The following is a 10,970-nucleotide window of genomic DNA, read 5'->3' as shown; positions in this document are numbered from 1 at the left end:
AAGTGTGAAGTGAAAAATTTCCCTGAAATTTGAATTAGCTTGCAAATGCAATACCGTCTTTCCTTATATTATCTAGAAGTGAAGTGAGCGAGTAGACTTCATGAACAGCTTCACTTTCAGAAGTTTCTTAATGAACTAATATGTTCTGATTTAATTATTTATTTTTAAGAAATTTTCAGAGTTTTAGAGGGACTTACAGAGGGATCTTGAGAGGTGGGTTCATGTGATCAGTGTGTGATTCATTAAGGTGAAGTGCAAGGTCCTGCATGGATTGGGTAACAAGTGGATAGAAGGCAGCAATGTGAAGGAGGCTTTGGGGTTACTTATGGATGAAAAACAAAACGTGACCCAACAATGTGCACTTATAGCCCAGAAAGCAAACTATATGCTGGGTTGTGCCAAAAAAAAAAAAAGTGTTGGCAGTAGGGCAAGAGATGAAATTGTGCTCATGCTCCTATGTGATCTCTGATCCCTTGAGAGCGCACTAGGAGTACTTCATTCAGGCCTGGGATCCACAGCATGGGGCAGAAGTGGAGCTCTTGGGTGGGTTCAGATGAGGGCCATTAAGGTGATCAAAGGGCTGAAGCATGTCTTGTGTGAAGGCAGGCTGAGAAAGCTGAGGCTGTACAGGCAGAAGAGAAGTCTCTGGAGGGACCCCACTGAGTCCTTCTAGTATTTGAAGGGAGCTTGTAAACAAGAGGGAGACTGACTTTTTACATGGTCTGATAATGGTGGGACAAGGGGAGTGGTTTTAGACTAAAAGAGAAGTGATTTAGAATAAGTGTTATGTGGAAATCCTTCACTCAGAGTGGTGAGGCACTACAGTATTTGGCCCTCAGACATTGTGTATGTCCCATCCTGGGAGGCATTTAGGGCTGAGTTTGGGGTCACTGGGAGCCTGATCTAGTGGGTGGTAATCCAGTTCATAGCAGAGTGGTTGGAATTAGATGGTCTTTTAAGGCCCTTCCAACTCAAACCGTTCTGTGATTCTAGAAGACTTCAAGCTTAATGTTTCCAGTAAACAAATACCATAAATTGTTTCAAGATTTTTTTTTTAACTAAAGAAAAAACCTTATGTTGCCTTTAACGCTGGCAGGTTCCATCATTGTGCTGCCTATCATATTATAGTCTCCAAAGTATCCTGAAATTTTCTCTTTAGACCCTTCTCTAACATTATAGGGTCAAAAACAAGGATGCCCTGAAGAAAATCATGCAAGCAATATCCTGTATTTCTGAAGAATTATGACAGCCAGCTATAGCCATTCGATTTCTATACAAACAGATCCCACGAATTGCAACTGTAGTTTACAGATAGCACACGTTTTGAGGAAGACTGAAGCAGGGCAACTGCTGTTTTCTGAAAAGCTCAGATTTTCTGGATATCAGTCAATTCTTTTTGAGAACCACATTAAGAAGAGATTGTTAACCAATATGTCTCTGAACAAGAATGAAGTGCTAATTTCATAGAATAACCTTGAAGTTTTGTCAGGACAGCAGAGATTGCTATTATGAATGGCTAGGTTTGTATTTAAGTGGTGCTATTTCATTCCTCACTGGTGGAATTTAATCTGAATAAATTCAGATGGAATCTGGCAGGCAAGAGAAGCTCTGTGAATTGGTCATGGCTGTGTCAGTTCTCCCATGCACAGGGAGCATGCTGGCTGCTGGCATCTCTATTTTCAGTCAAATAGTTTCCTTCCCCAACAGAACTTGTGCTTGCAATAGGCCTGTTTGGGGAGACAAAACAATTAGATTATTAGACAAATAATCACCCCCTACTCACTTTACAACAGTCTTGAGTAATTAATCCTTATGATCATAAAAACATACTGTGATGAGTAAGTCAGGAAGGAAGGTTATGTTTGTACTTTTGGCACTTACATCCTCTACCCCTCTCAGAGCCCACCTCATTGTGTGAGCTTTGTGCATCACTGGATGAGATGACAACATGTGCTAAACTGGTGCATGCACTCTAGCTCTAGTCAGCTGTTTTACTAAGACATAATATTGACAAGTGAATAGCCAGGGAAAGCTTATGGGGAACCTGCTCTTTCAAGCCCATGCTACTGAGACTTGTTAATAGACTGGGATATCTTGAAGGTCAAGGCCGTGCATTTTAACTTGGATACACAGCTGCAGGGTATTTAAACAAGAGCATTTCTCTTTGCCTTCAGATAAGCATTTCTACATAGCTGTGGAAATGGTGAGCAAGAGTTTGGAAAGCTATGTAAATACTTAAAGGTTAGCTGAAGCATGCCTGCAGAGGCTGCACAATAACTTGCTTCTGACATTGGGAACAGATGTTGGGTAAATATTAAATACATGTTATATATTTAATACTTGTAACATTCCTCTAGTATCTGTCCTTGCTGACTTGTCTCTGACTGTATTAAGCTCAGTCAGAAGAAGCCAGGGGCAAGAAAAGAGTGACTAAAAAATCTAAGCTCAATGTATGAAATAATAAAATGAAATAATAATTCATTGTGCTTCTGTCTAGAGAAAGACATGAGGCTTTACAAGAATTCACCTATGCATGATTAAAAAAGGTATTTGGGATGACAGTGTTTGTTTTTAGTTTCATTAACTGACAAAATACTATATGCGTTATTATAACCACATATATATATGGCAACATTCTAGCCCCTCTGAGTATAGTTCTTTAAGTTTAGGTAAAATTTGATAGATCAGCTTATGAAGTGAGACACTTCCTGCCTTACTGCAGAAGGTAAGATCTCAGTCTTTCAGGCTGAGAATCAACCTGGATGCATCTAGGAATGATTTAAGTACTGGATAAGACAAAAAGGAAGTATTATGTCTTTGCTCTTGATTGACAGATTTTTTTTTCCTACTCTTTCAATTTAAGGTTCCTTACCTGATGATTTTATTGACTCCCTAAGGTATTTCTGTATATCTAGAACAATGGTGAATTACCCTTATTTTGACAGGCTTTATTAATTTGGGAGAGATTCTGTATACTTACATTTACAAGCACTTATGGAACACAAACAAAAACTGTCAAAACTGAAGCAACACATTAGTTTTCTATGTGCTTGCCATTAAGATGAATTGCAGAGTAGGACTGAACTTCAAGGAATTTGTAAGTAATGATTTGCACAAAATACAGTAGGTGATGCTATAAGTAGTATTGATGTCATAGGGAATAGTTTAGCTGCACTGTACTTAGAAATCAGTGGGCAGGTAGTGCCAATTTTCATGTCAGGTGCTAGTCCCCTGCCATGCTATATCAAGTGCTCTAAAATGTAGCTTGTTTTTCACTGGAGGAGAAGATATTATGATACATGATATTTTCTCCCTTCCCTCCTCTATGTGATTTAATAAGTTTGTAACACTTATATCAATTGTATGTGTCTCCATGAAAACACATTGGGAGTGTAAGATTTATTAGATGTGCTTAAATGAACAAATGCAGTCACAATTTTAAAAGTACATAGATTTTAAAACAATGGTGCCGTCATGTCCATGACGTTATTGGATATGAGAGGATTGCATCAGAGAAAGCGACTCTGATGCATACTCTGTTCAGGTATTACTCTCCACACTGATTCCCAGGTGTAAAGTATATATAATAATATCTTGCCTGTTTCAATTGTACAGCTTTCAGGAAAGAAATCTCATGTATTAATGTTACCTAAGATCTTCATCTGCTGTTGTAATATATGAAAATATTGCCTGAGAGTTTTTTCTTCATATCTGCCTCTTTCATTGATAGTTTCTGAGAACTGCATATTAGCCGCTAACTCTAGAACTGAAATGAACTCTTTTGGAAATCTCTTGTGCTTGACTTGTTTTCTTATATTCATAGATTTAGTTAAATTTCTTTTGCAGTGAGGTCAGATTTCATATGGAACTTGTTCTGTGGTATTCCATGATTATTTGCTTAAACTGCTCAGAGGAGAATAAGTCACAGAATTCAAAGCTAGTGAAAGATTTTTGGCAAAGCTAATTGCAGTTATTGGCTAATGCTTTTTTTGGTTGTTGTGCTGAAATCCAAAAGCTGTATTTATACTTAATTTTTAGATAGTGTTGTATCAGTCGCAAAATAATGTATTATAAAGCTTAAAGCATATATAGAGCTAACTACATAGATATATGAAATAGTATGAGCCAATGTTTAGAAGATTTATTTCTCTCCATGCAATTTAGAATCATGACTATTCCTTAAAACTTCTAAATGTTTTATCAAGGCTTTCAGGCAATTAATACAAACAATAAGCCATCTACATGTCCAGTCTCTTTACAAGACCTTATTAGCAATTACCATGACTGAAAATAAAACAAAACTTGGCCTTAATTCTGACGAAAAGGCTCTTCGGGTCTGCGAAGCAAACTCTTCATGATAGTGCTTTAGAAAACTGTCCCTGTCTATAATGCTAATTTCAGTAGAGCTGAGGCCAGACGTATTCTAGGAGGCTCAGCTGGGTAAAGAGGTTTGATTTTTGTTTCCTCTCCTTGAATGCTGCATTTGGGTCAAAACTGTGGTGGTTTTTTTGTTTTCATTTTTATTAAAGGTCTTAACAATTTGTCTGTGATTTGGCCAGGTGAATAATAGCTGTGTCTCTGAGATTGCCAGATAGCTGAAAGACAACCCAGAACCTGTAAGGTTTATTTGTTTGCTTTGTTTTGATTTTTCTTTTCCTCTCTTCAGTAGTGGCACAACTTGTTTTTTATTTAATACCTCTGCAGAGTAGTTGAGAAATGTAGTTTTTGGCATCCCTCTTGATTTTGCTTACTATTTGATAACAATTCTTTCTTAAATCTTCTAATGTTATCAGACACTGTGTCTCCAAGTAAATATGGAAATGGAAGTCTGTTCTTTAATGTGACTTATGTGTTTCCTTAGAGATAAGAAATCTAAATATGTCTTAATTTTCTAAGCACTTATCTCTCAGCACTCTGTAAGAATTATAAAAGTCTGTGCTGGACATGGCTTCTGGAAGTCCTCTAGTTCATGAATGCAAGACCTTAGTTTGGGTTATCTAGGGCCCTGTTAGCTAAGTCTTCAGTGTTTTCAGTGATGGGGAATTCTATGAGTTCTCTGGAGAGCCTTTTCCCAAGGTTTAATTTTTTCACGTTTAAAAAAAATTGCTTTCTTATTCCAGCAGAACTTCCATTTTGGCAACTCATACCCATTGCCAGTTGACTTGGTTTGGTTCATCCTTACATCCTCTGTGTACATTTCAGTTAGTGAAAGTCTGTGACTAAATCTTCTCTAATCTTTCTCTTCTTCAGGCTGAACAAACCCAATTCCTTTTACTTGTTTTCATATGTCACTTCTCCAACTCTATGAATGCTTTGGTGATCCTCCACTGGCTCGTATCTAGTTTTTCCACTGTGTCTCTTGTGTTTGTGGGGAAACAAAATGTGACATATATTGGTGGGAAGGTTCAATCTCTTCTGCCATACCACCATCCGCCTCTGACATCACAAGCCAATTTAATAGCAGAGATTAATTTCAGAACAGCCCTGGTATTATAGGGATAGATGTATTTCAGAAAATCCTGGGTTTTGATTATGACCCTCTTAATATTTCTAGGATGAACAAACTTGATATTTTGGTATATTTTCTAAGATCCCTTTGTGTCTGAGTTGATAACTAGGTAGACATGGGGCTTTGTTACTTCTGTATCATAAGGAAAGAATAAAATAAGACTTGTAGGCATTTCCAGTCATTTTTATCTAACTGATACTTTTTTCTCAAACAGCATGATTTTTGTGATATTGAGTAAATCCAGTTAAGAGAATGTGTCTAAGAAGAAAAATACTGCAATCACTATCTTATTACTTGATTGATCCTGTCTTTTATTGTATTTTGAGAGATTGTACCTGTAGTGGAGTTGATCAAATTGTTTATTATGACTAATAGAGCCTTTTTTGAAATAGACCTACTATGTAGATTTTTGTTCCATGCTTTCAACAGCTTTAGCAAGCAAAAGGTCTTCCAGAACAAATATAGTTGAAAAGTAAAACATCTCTTTCAACTGAGCTTCTATGTAAGAAGGAGCAACGTGACAGAAAATTAATTATCTATAGATTAAAACATCACATTTTCTTCCCGTATTGATAATGCTGATAAAAGAAGAAAAAAACACTTTAAGATCTAAATCATATTGTTGCCTAGTAGCCTAATGCCTAGACTGCCTCTTAGATGAGGGAAGGGGCAAGAGAGGATGGCAGATAACACAGCAGTTACTCATCTGAAGCACTGGAGGAGAGCGCAAATGCCTTGTAAAAATTAAAGAAGTCAGAGCACTTCTACTCCAACTTTCTCTCTAAATGAATGCTTAAGTAAGAAGAGACGTGCTTCCCCTGTGCTCTTCTGTTACCCAGCCTGCTAGGCATAACAGAGCTCATCTGTCTCTTCTTTCTTTATCTTTCTCCCTGGCTGGCCATTGCATCTCTGGCAATAGTCTTTCCCTTAATTGAAAGAGATGAAGTCATGTCTTCTGCTGAAACAGCTTATCTTACACAGAGGTTTGGTCGGGAATTAGAGATTCAGAGGCTGTGAGGGATGAGAGCTTAGATGGCAGGAATTCTCTGTCTAGCTAACTCCTGTCTCCAGTGTGTAATAAGTACTATCACTGCTGTTCCTAACCGACTTCTGCAGGCCTTCCTGTTACTGTGCTTCCTGCTTCTTAGCTCTAGTTTAACTCAAATGTAAACTGTTTTCTATGTATCTTTATGAAGAATAAATCATCTTCTATCTGTAGCAGCCTTTTATACGCTTGAAGGGATGCCTCTGCCACTTTTTTTTGTCTGAGCAAATGTGGTTTATTCGATCCTGCCTCAGACATTGCTTTCCAGAGCTTGTATCATTCTTTTTGTTCTTATTTGAACTGGAATTTGTGAATATCTTTGCTCATGCATACAGAATTACACATAGGAATTACTGTAGTCAAGGTCTCACTAAGGCTGGGCAGAATGGGTCTGTGTCTTGTCTTGCTTGGTTATATTTCTTAATGATTTGTTTTGTTCAATTTTTCCTATTGCACAACATTATTAACCATGGCATAGCTCATGAGTTATTTCTATAAAAATACCGCTTAGTCAATTCTGTTGTTTCTTTTTTTCTTCTTGAATGCATGTTGATCCTCTGAAACATCATATGACTTATTCAAACTGTAACTCCAATATGTAGAAACAAGGCTAGAACCCAGTCTTTTCTTCTGAAGTACTTGCAGTTCTTTGTGGCCCGTGCTTTATGCGCATTTGTTATCTTAGTATAGAACTTCCTATGGAAAATGATCAGTGCATTAATGCCAAAATGTTATTTGGAATAACTCATATTTGTCAAGGGTTTCCCAAATAAAGAGCCAAGGATTGAGCTTTTGCCTAGACATCTGTCCTCATTGGAAACTCCTATCAGTACTTTGGTAGCTGATATAGGGCCCAGCAGTTCTTTAGAGAAAATGGATGCTCCATCAATGACAACAGCAATAGACTTTCACTGAAACATCCCAAATCTGAGAATTTATGGCTTATTAAAAATTCTGAAGAAAATAATTGAAAATTAAATTGCACCTGATTCCTAACAATCTACAAAATTTAAAATGAAAACAATGTTCTACCTCTATTAAAAAGAGGTGTCTTAATTGAAATGAGGAAAAAATACCTTTAGATCATATACAGATTTTGCTCTGATATCAACTGTTACAGGCACTGGTATGATGGTACTTACCAACTCTTAGTGGACAGATGTTATTGATTAAAATATGGAAATCCATCTCTGCTGAAAAATGCAGGTTTTGAGAAGCATGTAAGATTCTATTTCTCAAATATATGGTGCATTTTATCTTAATGTTGGAGTAGAGCTGCAGTAGTTAAATCAATTTTTTACATAAGATGTTTGAAAATAAGTTACTGACCATCTGAGTGACCTATTGGTAGTTTCCTTGAGGATCAGTCTTGAAAACAGACTTTGTTTTGTTGTCCTATTTCTGTAAGCTTTTATTCAAGGTATGTGAAGAAGGTACTCTTGAAGCCCCCTGTCCCACCTTTTAAAGGATGTGTATGTGACTTCCTTCAGAAATCTTAAAAACTTGGTAAGAGAGGGCTTGCAAAAGCTTTTAATTCCAAGCCTGGCTTATGTGACTAGGAATTTAGACTTGCCAGTAAGTAGGCAAGTCTTGCCCCAGTATACTGGTAAATAACAAATGGTTAGAGTGGGAAAGTCTTATTTGTCTTTTAGACATTTTCACAAGTTAATACATATGGCCTCAAACATCTAGAAAACAAGGAAAGGGGAAAAAAAAATTCTAAAATGTACTTAATTCTGATATTTTTATACAATAGCTGCAATACGAAAAACACCAATAAATCTGAAATAATTCAAATAAGTTCTCTTAGCATCTGTAATATCAGTAATGCCAAAGCTGGAAGATTGTGATACTTCATGCCTCTACTTCACACAACATAGATTACATTTCTAATTTCTATAATCCTTTGCTTTGTTAGCCAGTTTCCAATAATTCAGCAAAGTCTCATTCCAAATTTGGATATATTATATGAAAAATGTTTCTGTAAAGCTAATGAATGGATCTGATTTGTTGCCACAAGGTTCAGACAGTGAGTTTTAAATTACTAAGAGCACATTAAAAAAAAAAAAGTGAGGATAAAGAAAAAAAAATTGAGGAGGGAGAGTGGGAAAAGAGTTTAGAGGGAATAGGCCAGAACAGTGGAGCAAATGCTTGTGCTTAAGAGGATGCAGGAGAAATTCTGTTAATCACAGTATTGCAGGAGTTGTAGGTGGCTCCAAGAGATCATAAAGTATAATCCCCCTGCTAAAGTAGGTACTGTACAAGAGGTGCAGGTTCGCATCCACATGGGTCTTGAATATCTCCATAAAAAAGAGATTTGACAACCTCTCTGGACAATCTATTCCAGTGCTCCACCACCCTTTCCATAAAGAAGTTCTTCTGCATGTTAGTACAGAACATCCTATGTTCAAGTTTTAGGCCATGACTCCTTGTTCTATCACTACACACCACTGTAAAGAGCCTGGCCTAGTTCATTTTCCTCCCACCTCCTTTTAGATATTTATAAACATTCATCAGATCTCCACTCAGTAATCTTTTCCCCAGACTGAAAAAAAAACAGGTTATTCGTCTTTCCTAATATAGGAGATGCTCCGGGCCCCTCATCACCTCTGTAGCCCTCTGCTGGACTCATTCTAGGAGATCCCAGTCTTTTTTTTATTTGGAGAGCCCAGAACTGAATACAGTATTCTAAATGTGGCCTCACCAGGGCAGAGTAGAAGCGGAGAAAAACCTCCCTCCACTCGCTGACCACGTTCTTTTTAACGTACCTCAGGATACCATTGGTGGTCTTGGCCACAAGGACACACTGCTTGCTCATAGCCAACCTGTTGTTCACCAGAACATCCAAGTCCTTCTCTGTAAAGCTCCTCTTCAGCAGGTCATTCCCTAACCTGTACTGACATACGTGGTTATTACTCCCTATGTGCAAGATTCTACACTTGCTGTATTTAAACCTCATCATGTTCCTCTTTGCCTAACTCTCCAGCCTGACTAGATCTTTCTGAATGGTAGCACAGCCTTCTGGTATGTCAACTGCTCCTCCCACCAGTTTAGCAAACTTGCTGAGAAGGGGGTCTATCCCTTTGTCCAGGTCATTGATGAAGATGTTGAACAAGATCACTCCCAGCACTGACCCCTGGGGCCTACTGCTACTTACAGGCTTCCAACCAGATGTGCTCCTCTGAGCTTTGCCAGTCAACTAGTTGTCAATACAGATTACTGTTCACTCACCTATTCCATGCTTTCTAGGTTTCGTAACAAAGATCTTGGAGATGGTGTCAAATGTGTTGCTGAAGTCAAGGAGCACACCATCTACTGTTCTCCTTCCATCTATCCAGGCAGTTATGACATCATAGAAGGCTACCAGGTTGGTCAAGCATGCTTTCCCCTTGGAAATCCATGTTGACTATTCCTGATAACCTTTTTCAATTGCTTGGAAAGGGAATTCAGGACAAGTTGTTCCACCACCTTTCCAGGGCACGAAGTGAGGCTGACTGGCCTGTAGTTTCCTAGATCCTCCTTCCTATCCTTTTTGAAGACTGGAGTGGCATTGGCTATCCTCCAGACTTCAGGCACTCTCCTGTTAGCCAGGACCTGTCAACTATGATGAGTGGTTCAGAAATCACCTTTGCCAGCTCCCTCAATGCACATGGATGCATTGTATTGGGCCTGTGTATTTGTGTGCATTGATTTCTTTTTTTTTTTTTTCTAGAGGCTCTCTGATCAGATCCTCCTTGATGAACGGGAAGTCTTCCTTTGTGCAATCTCTCTCTTACCTCCAGGGTCTTGGATTCCTGAAGACAATCTTAACATTAAGAAAGCATTCAGAATATCTGCCGCCTTGGCATCTTCTGTTGTCAGGGCAACCACCTCATTTAGAAGGGGACCCCCAATTTCCCTAGTCTTCCTCTTGTTGTTGATATACCTTGTTATTCTTTACCTCCTTTGCAAAGTTTAATTCCACGAGGGCCTTAGTCTTCTTCGTTGCATCCTGACAACATTCCTAAATTCTTCCCAGGTGGACAGCCCCTCTTTTCTACAGTTCATGGACCTTCTTCTTTTCTTTCAGTTTACCTGTAATTCCTTGCTCATCCACCCAGGCCTCTTGCCACCTTTCTCTGATTTCTTACTTTTAAGGATGCACCAGTTGTGAACTTGAAAGAAGTGATGTTTAAGTGTCAACCAGCCCTCATGGGGCCTCCTTACCTCCTAATGCTCTAGCCCATGGCATACCTCCAGGTAGGTCACTAAAGAGACCAAACTCTGCTCTCCTGAAACCCAGGGCAGCAATACTACTTACTGCTTTGCTTCGTCCACACAAGATCTTGAACTCCACAACATCAGTATCTCTGCTTCTCAAGCTGCCCCCAACCCTTGCTTCCCCACCTAACCCTTCCTTATTAGTAAAAACAAGGT

Source organism: Meleagris gallopavo, chromosome 1, assembly GCF_000146605.3.
Source record: "Meleagris gallopavo isolate NT-WF06-2002-E0010 breed Aviagen turkey brand Nicholas breeding stock chromosome 1, Turkey_5.1, whole genome shotgun sequence".
Lineage (NCBI taxonomy): Eukaryota > Metazoa > Chordata > Aves > Galliformes > Phasianidae > Meleagris > Meleagris gallopavo.
This window is presented reverse-complemented; position numbering follows the sequence as displayed.